Consider the following 17,480-nt stretch of genomic DNA (forward strand, 5'->3'; position numbering starts at 1 on the left):
TATGTCTTGCTAGTCAAGAAACTGAAAGTAGAGTTAGTTACTCAAGACTAAGGTCAATTATAATTATTTTCCCCTCCCCCACCCTGTTTCTCCTACCTATTTTGTTAATCATCAAACACCCTTTATAAAAATAAATTTTAAAAACTTTTCATTTCTGAATTCTCTTTTTTGCTCTCACCTCCAAAAATCCTCCCCTACCCATTGAGAAAGCAAGAAAAAAAAGTCCTCAATTATAATTTTTCAAGGAGAAAAAACTGAGTGGGTGTGAGAAATACATAATAGGCAATATTGCCCATGATCTTTTCAGGAACAACACCCAGCACTATGACTTGGGAAGGAATTCAACCATAAGTGTTGAGCTAGATAGGTAAAGATTAATAACAGTTTTTAAAAGGCATCAGATCAGAAACAAGATAAAGTCATAGAAGTTGTCAGTTCAAGCCAAAATAACAGACTGACAATACAGAGCTTATTATCCTGGATGCAGCATTATTTGAAGCCAAAAATTTAGAATTTCTCAAAGGAGGGAACCATAACAGGATCAAGAATAGGTTTGCTATGGAAGGTGGCAGGAGGTGAGAACAATAAGTACATTTTATTCTGAATGGTTTGATGCTCTTTTTTTGCAAAGGGAAGCAGGAATATCTATCAATGACTTGAACAAAAATTTCCTGCTGGACAAGGGAAGTACTCGATTTTAGAGTCAAAACAACTTGGTTCAAATCATTTCTTTGCATCTTTTTTTCCCTGGGTCTTTGGGCAAGTCATTTCACCTCTATGAGCCTTGGTTTATTCATCTGTAAAATTAAGGGGGTGATACCTTTATTATTATTATTATTCATTGGATCCTAATGAAGTTATCCTCAAATTTTTCTAGAGCATTTTGTCTAGATCTTTCATTTGCTCCTTTCTTCTCTTTTCTTTCATCCTATTTGTCTGAATATTGTAGTCTTCCTGACAGATTATATGCATTTTGATTGTTAAAATTATGTAATTTTTCTTTTTTGTAGCCCCAGCATGAAGCAAGGGGCATCATACAGGTAGGGGGTTGATAAATGCTTGTTGCATTGAGGTAAATTTCTAGATCAGTCACAGTCTTATTCCAGACCTGGAATTTTAGACCAAGAAATAAAGTGTAAAAGCCTTGAATTATACCCAAGTCTGAACTGACAGCTGCTATAGGAATTATATAATTTTTTAGACAGCACCATTGTGTTCAACTTGCAGCTTTTTTATTCTTTTCTCTCTTGAGGTGTGTAAGGGCAGTGTAGATTGTAAGATCTTTTATAATTCAAATCAGAATTTTCACATGACAAATGTGGTTATTTGGTGGTGTAATAGGAAACACAACACACTCGCACATGCATACACATTATTAGAGAAAAAGAAAAGCTAGCTCCCAGATTTTCCAAGAAAATTCAACAGGCTTCACACTCTGTGAGAACAAGAAAGACCACATGACTATCATGTAGCTGGAGCAAATGAAGGAAGCAAGCAAGAAGACCTTAAGGACTGAAGTGCCAATGATCACTGAAGGATTTGGGACCCTGCCAACCTCAAGGCAAGCACCTTAAAAGTTGGATCTATCCAGATTTACTCAATTTGGAAGTTCTAATCAAAAACAGGACTTGGAAATAAGAACTTAATAAATTGACTAATTATAGATTTATAGATACAGCCATTGGCAAATTATGGAAAGCTTAAAAAAAATTGGCCCTTCTTCCCAGTGATGAAATCCCTTTTGTATCTTTCAAGTGTTCACTAAATATTTATCACACAAAGGCATGAGTATAAGTATTATTTTAATCTTTATAATCCCAGCATTTAGTTTGGTACCCAACCCATAGTTATCACTCAATAAATTGCTAATTGACTAATAGTATTAATGATAATAATTGCTCCCATTTGTAAATGTTAAAGTATATGTAATTTTATATGTTAAAGTTTAAGAAAGACTGTCCTTACAATGACTAGGATCTAGGAACTTTCACTTCCCTCTGAGACTCAACTTAAGTGATGTGTATGTGAGCACTAGTCTAGGAGTCAAGAAGACCTGAGTTCAAATCTAGCCTCATTTATTAGCCATGTGACTCTGGGAAAATTACTTATCATCTTTTTGCCTCAGTTTCTTCATCTGTAAAGTAAGAGTAAAAAAATCACCTACCTCCCAGGGTTGTTGTTAAGATCAACTGAAATATTAATTGTAAAGCCCTTGGTACAGTTACTGGTTCACAGCAAATACCATATAAAGATTAGCTATCATATACACACATTTCTGTGAATGTGTACATCGTACATATGAAGACGTAGATAAGAATATATATATATATATATATATATATAAATTCTTTCTTATAGGAATAGATCAATGATTTTATTTATTTATTTTATTTATAGTATTTATGTATGCATATACATGTGTTTTATATATGTATATGTATGTATATAGAACTCTATCTCTCTCTTCTTTCTCTCTGATCTATCCTTCTCATGAATATGTTGTATTGTTCTAGCAAAATGTGAACATCACTTTAATATTTCTTTCCTAGCTTCAGCATAGTGACTGCCAGTAAAAGCTTAAGAAATATTTGTTCATTAACTGATTAGGCTAGGAAAGTATTATTATCCCCATTTTACAAAGGAGAAAACTGAGGGTAAGAGAAGTTAAGTGAGCTGCCCCTGATCATATACTGTAAGTGACAGAACCTGTATTTAAAGGGACTCTAGTGTCAGCTCTTCCTCATGGACTACATGAGCTTTTTCAAAGCCTTTCACTTTTCTATTAACACCAAAGACACATTTACTACTTCTCTCTGTTTATCAGCAAATAAATGATAGAATTAAACTAGATGAGTTCCAATGTCCCTTTTAAGTTTAACTAATTCCTATATTATTGAAGAACTTATAGAGGAATGAACACAATGCAAAGAAAATATTTCAAGGTGTAGACAAAGGTTTTAGGTTTACTATTTGCTTTATCTTTTATAATAACAATAGTTAGCATTGTTATTTTTACTGTATTATCTAGTTTGAACCTTTCAATGACCTTATAAATAAATGTTATTATTATCTCCATTTTATATAAGAATACTGAGGCTAAGAGAGGTCAAGCCATTTCCCCAGGTCATATAGCTATAAAATATCTGAGGCAGGCTTTGAACTCAGGTCTTTCTAACTCCAAATCCAATGTTCTATCCACTAGGTCACCTACAGAAAATAATTTTACTTTTACTTCATGCTTAGCAGATGGTTATTCTAAATTAAGAGACTTGTTGTTGTTGTCATTATTGTTGTTGTTTTTAAATCCATCCAATAGACAGGAGATAGGAGCCTCTAAGAGGATCGATTTCGATATGTCAATGATACATCTACTGTAGTGGATGTCACCTAATCAGAACATCTCCACACCTGCCAGAGACTTTTGTAATACATGTTGTTCATCTTCCGGTTGAACTTCAACTCAATGAATGATTAATAAATATAGGAGCATTCCTAGGTTCCATCAGTAATACTCCTGAAATCCTGATTGTGTAATTGACTATAATCAGTCAATCATTTTTACCTTGAATTTACCAAGAATCAACAAATATCCCTAGAGTATCTGGGCTCAAGAAGTCCTAATTTCTTCAAATTATACTGCCTTCTAACTTGGTTGCCTCCATGTCCAATGACTTGGGGTCATTATCATCTATGATAATATAGACCCTACTAGAAACACAGAGACTTACATGTGTAATACCAGGTGGTTCTGATAGCTACCCACAACAGAGTTCAATTTTACTTCCCTGAGTGCCCCCCCCCACCAGCCAGGTATATTAAATTCTTGATATATTCCCTTTGGATACAAGATGCTTTCAATCCTATTCTTTAAGTATCACTCTTTAACTATGGCATTTGGATTTTGGAAGACCTACTGATTAGAATTTTATTCTCAGTCCCACCTACTAGCTAATCCCCACTTCTTAGAATATATCAGAGAGCCTTGTTCAAGTGACCTTACAGAATAATATTGGTTTCTCTCAGAAGCAAAGAAACACACATTCAAGAATGTTGAATATAGCGTTTTCACTCAGCATAGAATAAACAAATGATTAAAACAATACTCAACAACAGAAGAATATTGTGGAAAATAAGAAGCAATGGTCATCTACTGAGATGCTACAGCTTGATATTTACATAGACCTTGGAAACTCCTAGACAGAGGGTCCATCAGGATTCCTTGGGTTCATCTATACACTGTTTGTATGCATATTCTTCTCCCAAATAGGCCAAGCTTTTTAAATTCATATTTTCCATAGGGGTTAGACTCAGTCTTAGTTGGTCTGGTAATCAGTTACAGAAATAGAGACTCTGCAGGGTCTTGGATCATCCATGGTATGGATTACTAGTTTGAACTCTTGCTCCAGGTTTATCGTTTTGTCTCTTCACTGTAAGATTACCTCACTGGGCTAGACTGCATCTAAGCTTTCATAGAGCAGATTGGTGAAATCATCATTCCACCTAGGCAAGAAAGAGGGTTAACATTTTCTTGATTTCTTTCTCCTTGAATCCAATATAGTTTTATCTGCTTCCATTCCCTCACATCTTTCCATTTTGATTCTTGTTGAAACCAATTCCAATCTCTAATAGGCCAGATGGTGTGAGAGAGTTACATGCTACAAATTTAAATCACCTGAAATGCCCTGGTCCTGATATCCTGAAGGATAATCCAGGACTAGTCAGGTGCTTCATTTCTCTATAACCATGTGAAATCTTGGGAGAAACTGCAAGCTTATTTTTTCTTTTGTTTTCAGTTCCAATTTCTCTTCCTCTCACGTTCATTTAGAAAGCAAGAAAAACAAAACCCATTACAAATATGTATAGTCAAACAAAACAAGTTTCATGTTGACCATGCCTCAAAAGAAAATGTGCTTCAATCAGTTCTCTGAGTCTATCATACCTCTCCCTCCCTCCCTTCTTCCCTCCCCACAAACCCCCATCTCTCTCATTTTTTCAATTCCATTTCATTCAGCTTGTTCTATTCAACCTTTATCCATCAAATAAATGTCTGTGCTCTAATTAGTCTGTTTACCAGACTGACTCTCTAGAAACATTCACTTTTGTAAATCCACAGCTCCACTTTTGTAGGGATTTTATACTGTCCAATATTCTAATAGAAATTTTCTTTCTCCTGTCTTAGACATATAGTCATGTGTCCTTTAAGTAAAGAAGGTATAAAGGAAGTTTTTGAAAGTGTTTATACCTCTTTTTTCCTCTAGCAGACATAAAGAATTTAGAGTGTTGAAGAAATATTTCTACTTTTTGCTTCTTTTAGATATGTGAAATTCTTCAAACAATTTGAATTTTAGGGAAATTAATCACTGGCTACCTGTCAGATTAAACATGTCCTGATGATTTTTGAAAAGCAAATGAAATCTCTGGAGTTTTAGGAGTTCTTACATCTTAGAGAATTGTCTCTAATAGTCAAGATGAGAGCTATCCAAAGAAGAATCCAGTTTTTGAGAGGAATTGAAAATTGTTCTTTACTTTTTCCCCCTTTCCAGAATATAAGGATAAAAATATATGAGGGTCGGGGTGGGACTTTGTCTCTCTATCGGTCTTCCTCTTCCTCCCACAAAAAATAATGGTATTTTGCAATGGAGTAAGAAGCTCAAGAGAGACTCAGCCCAGCAGAGAGTAAACCTAAAGAATTTGTTGCAGTCATTTGAAGTTATGAAAAGGAACAGACTCAAGAAACCCAGCTGAGGTGTTACAACAGTGGAGAAGCAGGAAGACACTTGAGAAGATAAAATAAAAGATATCAGTACCCTGCTATCCTAGAGATGCGAAGTTGTCTCAATTTATGTATGCATGTACCTTTTATTTCTTCCTCCTGTTCTGAGTCTAAAATAATGGAAGAGTTTTGTACCTAATGTTTCTATGCTTTTTCTGGTAAAACTGTCTAAATGTGTCCCCAACTGATAATTGAAGATAAACATATTGGTGAAGGGTCATGAAGGGTTTTAGAAGAACCACAGAATACCCTTAAATTGGAATAGTTATTCCCTAGGTGAGTCAATCTATGACTGTGAGTAGGGTCATAGTCCAGAAGAGGTAAAAATATATATAAAACTCCTCATACCTTGCACTCTTGGAATAGAATCCCCAGAAGGAAATCTATTACTACCCTCTCATTGTCTTCTAAGGGTATCTCTTCTATGTAGAATCCTTTTCATGAGTTCAGGCTCACTGAATTTGCCTCCTTTCATTTGTCCTTGATTCTCAGCCATTTGACCCCAGGTGATGTTTTGTCTTCTATTCCAATTGCTCTGATTCCAGCTGCATGAATAATCTGCCATCAGTCCAATCACTTTGATGACAAAGTCAGTGGCAAAGGGAGAGAAGAGAAAAAAGTTCCCTCTTCTCCCCAGTAATGATTCATTCTCATAATTTTGACTACAAGTCTGGAACTGGAATCCTTATCTCCCTGAGGAGGGGAAAGGAGTAGCTTTATGCCAGTAAATCCATACCATATAATTTTTACTATCACTTTCTTTCAGACACTGTTGGAAACTTTGAACCCAAGATCCTTGGGAATCCTGTCCAAACTACCTTACCCGTTTTCTTCCAATCCCTTGTAGCCACATTGAGGGGAGAAATAATTGTGAAAAGGAAGCCCATCTTCCTCATCACCACCAGAAACATGTACTGATCAACTGGTACCAATTGGCAGATAGATGGGCATTGCTTCCAGTTCAGATCTTACAGCCATAATCTAGGGAAACAACTCCTATCTACCAATCCTATTTATTTAGTCTCCATTATGTGACAGAAAATGTACTGAGCACCAGAGATCCAAAGAAAGGCAAAAGACCTTGTCTTTGAGGAGATCATGATTTATCATACAAGGGACCACCCCTCTTCACACTGGCAACCTACTGCCACTCATAAGGCAGTAAGTCAGCCTACCTGAAGGCAAGATGAGAATCAACATGTACTACAATCTCTCCTCAAATTCTGTTCAAGATATCCCAGGACTCAAGAGCCCTGGGAATAGTGATGCTTCCAACCTAGTGCCCTCAGTCACCACCCTACAAAGAAACCCTTTGGAGATGCAAACTGGCAGCTACTCCTACAAATGCAACAATTACAGCCACAATTACAGAACACCCAAAAAGAGAAAGTTCATTCCACTAATGTGCTTGGCACTGTCAACATCAGAACCTGATATCATTTTATCAGTGTAAATATCAGTAAAGAATAGACATTAATGTGAGCTTTTCTGATGCACCTTAAGGACCATAGATCCTTACCATCCAACTTTTAACTGGAATTTTACAAATGTGTTGTTCACATTAGAAGATGAGCTCCCTTAGTTCAAGGACGATCTTGTTCTACTATGTATGTCCCCAGCACTTGGCTTGATACTTTACATATAGAAAGTGCTTAATAAATCCTTATTTTACCCATTCCTCCCCAATAGACTGGACCATTGGTTGGTTATCTCTTCCTCTAGTTATTTAAAGTTCCCAGAGATATGATGATCCTGCGAAGAAAGGTGTGTGTGTGTGTGGGGGGGGGGGGGTGCAAGCTTTTATTATCTGCCTACTAAATGCTTGGAATGAATAAACAGTCCCTGCTCTCAAGGGATAAAGGAGAAAGTTAGAAGGTATTTCCATGAGAGGATAGTGGAAAAAGTAGCCCTGTCAGAAGTGGAACCCAGAGAGAAATGGAGTGAATATGTCTGACATGGTCATTTTCCTAAAAATGGAAGTTCTTGGAAGAAATGACTGGACAGAGAAGAGACCACCAGGGAAGTGGGAGCTTAATAAGCTGAAAAAGCTACTGAGTCAGAATGATGATCTAGGGTGGAAAGTTTCTGAGTCATGGTTAAGGGAAGTCTGAAAAATCAATAGTGAAAGCCTAGAGAAGGTGTTTATATGGTTAATCAATCAGCTATTCCTTTCTTCAAGAAATTAATTAACCTAATCTTAAAGGTGTATTTTCATAGTGAAAACAGGTATATTGACTATTTTGTTTATTTCTTTGAAACATTATCATGCCTTTATAACAATTACATTATTTAAATTGAGGAGGAATCAAATTCCCTCTTTCTTACAAGATACAGAGATGGAAGATAGCATTTGAAAGAAAGGCACTAAGGAAAGACTCTGAAGGAAATAATGTTTTAACTGTCTTGAAAAAAAATCAGGGAAATTAAGAATAGAGGTGAGGAGCTGGACACTCCCTTTCTTGAAGTAATGCTTAGTAGGGGAGAAAGGAGCTGGGTTGTGATAGATAGCTTCAAAGGTTATTCGTAGCATTATATGATTCTCTAAGGAGAAAGAAATACTCCGAGTGAAGAAAAAGGGAAGAGTTTCTCAGATAAGTGAAAGAAATGTAGATGAATTAGAAAGGGCAAATAGAATCTTCAGAACTCTAGAAATGAAGAGGCAGAAGGGATCTTTCCTCATTCAAGGGAATGTATCTTTCACTGGCATAACCTGAAGAAATGTCTCAGGTTAGGGCAACTTGATAGAGTGGATAGAGCACTGGCCCTGGAGTCAAGAGGACCTGAGTTCAAATCCTACCCCAGACATTTAGCTGGGTAGTCTTGGGCAAGTCACTCTTAATCCTATTGCCGTTAAAAAAGAAATGTATCAGATTCTAGGATGAAAGAACCAAAATCAAACCTAAACTTTCCTTCAGGGGTGGCTAGGTGGTGCAGTGAATAGAGCACCGCTCTTGGAATCAGGAGTACCTGGGTTCAAATCCGACCTCAGACACTTAATAATTACCTAGACTGTGGCCTTGGGCAAGCCACTTAAACCCATTGCCTTGAAAAAAAAAATCTAAAAAAAATTGTCCTTCAGAAAAAGCTTTCCCAACTGCAATTGGTATTGGTATAGTAAAAAATACATGAATTTACTATCTGCAGATATGGGTACAAATTCTGGATCTTCTAAAATCATCTCTAAGTGTTTGAAGAGTTCGCATTTGTGGTTTTGATTATTCTAGAGTTAGCTATCAATAATTAAATTAATTTTTTTCTAGATTTTCTTGATATTGTAGAAAATCGATTTTCTCCCACAGTAATTGTTGTATCTTGCACTTTTCGTAAGATAAAGCTATCTTATAGCAGTTAACACAGCTATACCAGTGCAAAGATTCCATATAGTATGCTAGGTATTAATCTAAATTATTATATGATTGTTCTATATCTTTCTCTGATCATATTTCCTTAGTGATATTCTTGACATCACCTAAATTAATTTGTAGTTTTTTATATTCACAGGGAATATCAAAGGACAATATATATATACAATCTATATAAACTCACTGGATTTCAGTTTCCTCATCCATTCATCCATCTCGCTTCTGTCTATCTAAAATGAGGGAATGGGAGAGATAACTTCCAAACTTTCTTCCAACTTCAAGCTTCATGGAACAAGGGAGAACTCTTTAGGAGTGGATAAAATTGAACGTTTTTTGCCAAGGATATGATATTCTTTTTTAAATTTATTTTTATTAAATATATTATTTGAGTTTTACAATTTTCCCCCCAATCTTATTTCCCTCCCCCCCCCCCCCACGGAAAGCAATCTGTCAGTCTTTACTTTGTTTCCATGTTGTACCTTGATCCAAATTGGGTGTGATGAGAGAGAAATCATATCCTTAAAGAAGAGAAAAGAAGTCTAAGAAGTAACAAGATCAGACAATAAGATATCTGTTTTTTTTTTTCTAAATTAAAGGGAATAGTCCTTGAACTTTGTTCAAACTCCACAGCTCCTTATCTGGATACAGATGGCACTCTCCTTTGCAGACAGCCCAAAATTGTAAGGGTGTGATATTCTTAAAAAATAAAAAAAAGTAAACAAGCAAAAGCTTCAACCATTCAAACAGCAATCATTCAGTGACAACTAGAGGAAAAAAAGGATGGAATGTGTCCCAGAGAAATATGGCTTATCAAGAGGGGAAATAATTTGAACTTGGTTGTGTAACAGAAATTTGGATGAATTATTTCATTCATTTCATATCATGAAATTTTTTTAAAGGCTTATTTAGATGTATCCAAGGAGTTTCCATGGAAAGATTATTTCACAAAAATTATTAGGCAATTCATTTACCCTGCTCATACCAGGAAACTGAGTAATTCAGAGGGGAAAAATCAGGACATAGACTTCAAGATCTGTGAAAGATTCAGCACCATTACTTTTGGTCATGTGACATGATTAAAATGAATTTTGAAATTTATAGTGATTGAGAATATGTGTTGTACTATAACATATACGCCTATTCACATTGAACATAAATATAATATGATTCAGCTTGAACATACCACCACCCCCAACACATTCAGATATGTGACATTAAAAAATACACAAAAAAGAGATAGGGGTAAGTATGCCTTAAATGATATAAATACATTTTATTTTATAAACATATAAATTCATTTTATTTTAATTTTGAGGACTGAAGTCTAACTTGACTTGAGACCATCCAGATAATCTCCATATTTCTGGATATGGGTTCTCTGCCCTAGGATACATATTAACATAATAGTTAAGCAGTATGTTCATATCAGGGATATGAACTCCACCGGAAATGCATTTAAGTTGAAAAGAACCCCTGATTCAATCCTCCTTTTTAACAGGTGAGAATGCAGAGGACCAAGGAGTTGAGATGACTTGCCCAAGATAGTCACAAAGCAATGACTTTATGGATGGTTATTCTGTATGGAAAGGATCAAACTACTTATTCAATTTACAGATTTTAATTCTGTATTTACAATACTATCAAAGCAGTATTTCTAAAGTCTGAATCCTCACATGGAATCTCAACTTTATCCCCATATAACCTGATTTTCAGAAAATAAATAACATGAGTGGCATCTGTGATCATCATATGTCATTAGTTTGGGAGAATTCCTCTGGCATGGAGAAGAGATTTCTGAATCAGCTGATAGAAAGAAGATATATTCTGGGAATCAGTGTAAATTGGGAATGAAATTCTTTTTAATTTAGAAAAATGAGGAAAAATGGTGATGTCAAGAATATCACTAAGGAAATATGATTAGAGAAAGGTATGGGACAATCATATAATAAGAAATGGGTAGCCTGAGTACAGAATTGAACATTGTTCATTGTGAAATGTAAATAGAACTAGAGGAAATTCTCTGGGTCATTGGATAGATCCTATGAGAAAATAGGTGCAAGAACTTCTCTAGATGAGAAAATGTGTATGATTTATGGTGGAGGAAGTACATGCTCACATTGATGAAATAATAAATTTACTGAGTAGGGAATTTTAAAACATTTTGGTCTCAGAACTCCTTCACATTAAAAAAAATATTGAAAACTTATTATCAAAAATTTGTTTATATGATTATATATATATAATATTACATATTAGAAATTAAAATACTCAATATCAAAATAGTTTAGATCTCAAAGACCTGAGGGAGTACAAGGAATTCCTGAACATACTTTGAGAACCACTGAATTGAGGTTAAAATATTCAGGGGAAAATAATGCTTGTGTTTCTCTGTGTGTGTGTGTGTGTGTGTGTGTGTGTGTGTGTGTGTGTGTGTGTGTTACAATAAATGGGTACCAAATTAGGCCATCCAAGGTCTCAAACAATGAAGCTGCCCATTTACCTTAGAGAAGTGACTGTCTATGGAATATTTAACATGCAGACATTTGCAGTCCCCTATATAATTTTGGTGTTTGTAGATAAAACAAACCAAAAATCTATTCCTGAATTGACTAGTATCCTCATGGATACTAGGACTGATCAAAAAATGGGGGTGAGGGACAGTGGATAGATCACCAGTGGTGAAGTCAGGAGGACCTGAGTTCAAATCCAGACTCAGACACTTAATAATTACCTAGTTCTGTGACCTTGGGCAAGTCACTTAACCACATTGCCTTGCCCAAGAAAACAGTTGAGACTGATTCTTTTGCCCCTGGTATAATAGTCTTTATTTCTTATTTGAATGTGGGAGGGCATATTGTAAACAACATTATTCTCTCTCTTTCTTGTAAGATCCCATTTTTCATGGAATAAAGATCTAGGTTCCTCTTCTTACTTTCTCTTTCTCCCCTTCATTATTTCTTTTCTTCTTCATTTTCCTTTTTTTCTTTCTTTTCCATTTTTCTTCTTCCTTTTTCAAAATTTTTTTCAAAGCAAAGGAGTTAAGTAACTTGCCCAAGGTCCCACAGCTAAGTAAATATTAAGTGCCTGAGGATGGATTTGAACTCAGATCCTCCTGACTTCAGGGCCCATGATCTATCTACTGCCCCACCTAGCTGCCCCTTTCCATTTCCATGTTCTTCCTCTTTCCTCTCCAACCTCCCTCCTGGTTCTGAAGTCAGAAGGACCTGAGTTCAAATCCAGCCTCTGACCATTATATTTGCTTAGCTGTAGGACCTTGGGCAAGTCACTTAACTCTGATTGCCTCACATGCAGGGCTACCTCCAGCTGTCCTGATGCATATCTGTCCACTAGCTCCAGATGGTATCAGAGGAGAAAGTGAGACTGATGACTTAGCAGAGCCCCCCCCAACTCAAATCATTTCATGTGCTTGTCATGGTATCACTTCCCTGATGTCATGATCTTCTTTGAGACAAAGGACAAAGATCATCATCATTCCCTCTGTACTTTCTTCTCCATCCTTTTCCTCCTCCTCCTCCTCATTTTTCTCGATATTATCATCATTACCTCAATGTATACTTCTTAGGGAATTAGCTTTGCATCTTTGGAAGTTGTATTAATTTTCTTAGGCCACAAATCACAATTTCAATGTACTAAGGGTTCCCGTGAGGCTTACAAATGAATGCAGTATCTTTCTGATTAACTGCTGAGTAGAAGTTTATTTTAGTAGGACTCCAATGTTCATAAACTAATCCTGCTTTAAATGTATACTCACTAATAAAAAATATAGCCACAAAATTTCTAGGATACTTCTTAAAATGGTACAGAGGGACTGGACTTGTGATTACGCTGGTGTAGCGAATTCCTCATTGAAGAAATTTCCTAGATCAATGCAGACTGACACCTTCTCTGCCTAGATCATTGAAATATTCAATAATTTGCTCAGGATTAAATAGCTCGATTGTATTAGAGGTAGGATTGGAACCCAGGACTTTATGACCTCTAAGCTACCTCTAAGTTACCGTATGCTACGCTATTTCTTACCTCTAAATTTGATATCTTCTATATTCAGATTATTATTGTTATGTCATCTCAGTAGTGCCGATTCTTTGTCATCCCATTTTGAGATTTTCTTGGCAAAGATACTGAAGTGGTTTGCCATTTCTTTCTTCAACTTATTTTATAGATGAGAAATTGAAGCAAATAGGGTCAAATGACTTGCATAGGATCACACAGCTAGTAAGTAAGTATCTGAGGTTGGGTTTAAATTCACAAAAATGAGTCTTTCTGATTCCAATCCCAGTACTCTATCTTTCCTAGTTGATTTCTACATTCAGAAACCTTGAGCAAAGCTCTGTACCCCAGCCTAGTTATGGCTCTGTCTATAATATTTTTAAAACTGTTGTGAAATTTATACAAATTCAAGAGGTTCCTTTTAGGGAATATAAGGTAAAGGACTTTAGCTTTCATGGTGCTTTATGGATAGAAAAAATGTCCAAGATTTATGACTTAAATAATGGATCATATGTATCACTTTTGTCATCCTTAGGAATAAAAAAACAACATGCCACTTGGATGGCATCAGCATCAGGGCTGTCAAAAAAAAAGAATCAGGTTATTTAAGAATTTCCATTGCTTAGCAGGCATTAAGTTATGTGTATATACATTCCAGGTTTTCAGGAATCTTTAAAAAACATCCCTGAAGCTCAGAAAATTTCAAGAGTACCCTGGGATCATCAGGAATGCAGAACAAACTGAATCAGTCATTCAAAGTTTCTAAACAAAATAGAATCCTGGAAGAAGGGACTGTTAAGAGCATAAAATTAGTCTAAGCCCACACCAAACTGACAGGTGAATTAGAGTGAAGTATCCTGGACATATCCCTGGTTTGCTTCATATCTTTAATATGTCTCTGTGGCCCTAGCCTAGGTTCTAGGATCCTACAAGGAATGATCAAGTAAAAAGATGGTCAACTTGTGGGTTACAGAAACATTGGGGTAGGTGAAGTTGATCTTTGGCATTGCCTCTCTTCATAGAACTTTTCCTTCTTCCCCAAGTTTTCCACTTCAAGGACACTTCTAATGTTATCAAGACATTAAAGTGGAGCAGTGTGTATAGTGTGCCAGACCTGAAGTCAGGAAGACTCATCTTTATGAGTTTAAATCTAGTCTTAGACACTTTCTAGTATGTGAAATTGAGCAAGTTATTTAACCTGGTTTGCCTCAGTTTCCTTATCTGAAAAATTAGCTGGAGAAGGAAATGGCAAATTGCTCCAGTATCTTTGCCAAGAAAACTCCAAATGGGGTCACAAAGCATCAGACACAACTAAAATGATTAAATAGCAACAACCTACTGCTATCCCTATCCTTATCATTTATCCACAAAGATTTAGTTGTCTTTCAAAGCCCATATCAAATGCCATCTCTTCACTGAAGGCCTCAATGACTTTTCTGTTATTCCTTACCCAACTTCTCAGATCACTTATTTTTTGGATCACATGCATATGGACAATATATTGTACCTTGGTCTTTCTTGGATTTTAATTCTTTAATATATGTAAGTCTTCTCCATAAATCTCCCCTTCACATCTATATTGTAAGCTTTCTAAAAGCAGAAAACCTGTCATAGAATTTTTTTGTATTCCCTACTCCCAGGAGAAGTATATTCCTGCCAAAATTAATCACTAAATTATTCTTCCAATCCAATAATCTTGTGTTCCTCCCTGCTCAACATATATCCGACAAACACAATATACATATAACATGCAATTTATGTTTGGGCCTTTTTTAGGGTGACTACTAATTCTTCTTAGGTTTTTTCAGTCACTAAGATCTTATGATTTCTTTGTCTTTCTCTCATTCCTAATCAAATGATTTTTTAAAAAATTATTTAAGGCAATAGGGTTAAGTAACTTGTCCAAGGTCACACAGCTAGATAATTTTAAGTGTCTGAAGATGGATTTGAATTCAGGTCCTCCTGACTCTAGGGCCAGTGCTCTATCCACTGAGCGATTTAGTTGCCCCCCAAATGAACTTTTCTTGATATATGTCTCCAGGTATAAGCTCTCTGTTCAGCTAATACACAATACTAGGATCACAGAAGGTTAAAAGAGATCCTTAGTGTCATACCTTCCTTTCCAGATAACATACATATATACATTTAAATAGTGGCTTCATAGAAAAACAAAGTTCAAATTTACATCAATTAACCCAAAGGGGTAATATTAGTGGTGGGAAGTCCAAATTTGGAAGAGGAAGAGTAGCATCCTGAAAAATCAATGGAGAATTTGCGGGCAATTAGTTTTTTAGTATTTCTATTTTCTATATTCATTTTTAGTATTTATCAAATATTGCAACCATCATCCAGCAAATATACCTACCTATAATCATGGCTCAATGGTTTCTGAATATTATGTAGCAACATCCTTCCCTAGCTTTTAAGCATAAAATTGTTTTATTAATCTATATTTCATAACTAATTTATACAAATAATCTTTGGACTATTTTATTCAAATAAATTAATAATATAGTAACAAGAAAATATAAAATACTATAAAGTGATGTATAAAATCACATAAATAAACATAAATATTGCATTCTCTATCACAGGATCATAAATTTTAAGACAATCAGGACTCTTAAAGTTATCTACCAAGTTCCTCATTTCCTGGGGGAGCCTAAAATAGATAAATGACTTGCCCAAAGTCACATGGGTGGCAGAGCCAGTATTTGAACCCAGATCCTTTGACTCTGAATACAACATTGCTCCATCAGATTTTTCTGACTTCAGACCCAGTACTTTATGCACTGTGACATCTAGCTGTCCCCATTTGTTTGTGTGTGTGTGTGTGTGTGTGTGTGTGTGTGTGTGTGTGTGTGTGTGTGTGTGTGTGTGTGTGTGTATGTGTTTAGTGGATCTACTTCTTGCTAGTAGAGAAAGTTTTTTTGACTTTTCTTTAAGGGGCCTATAAAAATCAGCATAATCTTCAAAATAAACCAACAATTTTCACCTCTTTCTTGTAAGCTTTAGTCCAGAATTTGTTAGTCTTTTTTTTTTTAAATCTCAGACCCCTTGGTTAGACTGAGAAAGTTTATGGACTGCTTTTCAGAATTTTTTTTTAATCATGATTGAAGGAAATGCTAAATTTCAGAAAAAGACATACTTTTTCTTCCTATCCAACTACATAGATCCCTGAAATCTAGTCATGTGCCTCATAGATTGACAGATCTAATGGTCCATTCTCTCACACCTGCTTACCAGTCATCTTCCTCTGTCCTGTTCTAACCTAATAAGACCACTTGTGCCTTCTTCAAAATGAGTAGAAACAGGATAAAAATTCCATTTTCAGGCAAGCAATTTTTTTTGGAAATTGATTTGCATGCATCACATATATTGCAATTGGTGAAGCTTGTGACTAAAAAAAGTCATTTCCTGTGATTCTTGAAAATTACAGAAAATAAGCTAGTGGTTGCCCACAAGGCTATTGAGATTCAAGCTGCCATCTGGAAGAGAAAGGCAGACCCTGGTGAAGACTCAGGAGGTAGACCCTCCAGGTACAAATTGACATCTAGGAAAACAGTAGTCAATACATTTTGGAACTTGCAGAGGGGAAAAAGTATTAAGATAAATGTATGTCAAGCAGACAAATTTGGACTCCTCCAAGGGGATCTGACAAGTCAAACATGCAACAGTCATAATTTACTCATAAGAGTAAAAATCTTGTCATTTAAAACCTTTTAAGCCACAGGCTCATTTAACACATCAACTCACAGATGATCATCTCAGACGAGTCAGAGTAGGGTTTTGTTTCACTTCTGATGTGCAGAAGTGGGCACAAGACATGCATGATAGGCAAAAGACTACCACTCTTAGAGCCATAGGAATGAGCCTGAGAGATAACTGGGGTAGTCTCAAGAGGATGAATGTGTCAAGATATGAAAAACATTTCTGTCCTTATGAAGAAAATGAAGATGTGATTGGAAATGTCATGCCTTGTGTTTTATCATAATGAATAATTTTAAATAAATCTTGCCATTATTCTATTTATTTGTTGGGTGCTTTTTTTTTGGAAGCCATTAAAAGTCACTGAGGCTGAAAGTATGTTTCAACATGCCAGACATATTTATCCTATCTTGTAATCATGTCGCCTACTTTTTCATAAGCAAGCAATAATTTTAACATTATATTTATTTCAGATATCTCAAAATACTGTCTGCCAGAGTAGAAAACATTCACTTGGAGTCATTTTAGAGATATTTGCTAGATGAGAAGAAATACTCACATTTATATACTACTTTGAAATTGGCAAAGTCCCTTCCTCAAAATCACAATATGAGGGAGGTTGGAAC

Source organism: Macrotis lagotis, chromosome 6, assembly GCF_037893015.1.
Source record: "Macrotis lagotis isolate mMagLag1 chromosome 6, bilby.v1.9.chrom.fasta, whole genome shotgun sequence".
NCBI classification, from domain to species: Eukaryota; Metazoa; Chordata; class Mammalia; order Peramelemorphia; family Peramelidae; genus Macrotis; species Macrotis lagotis.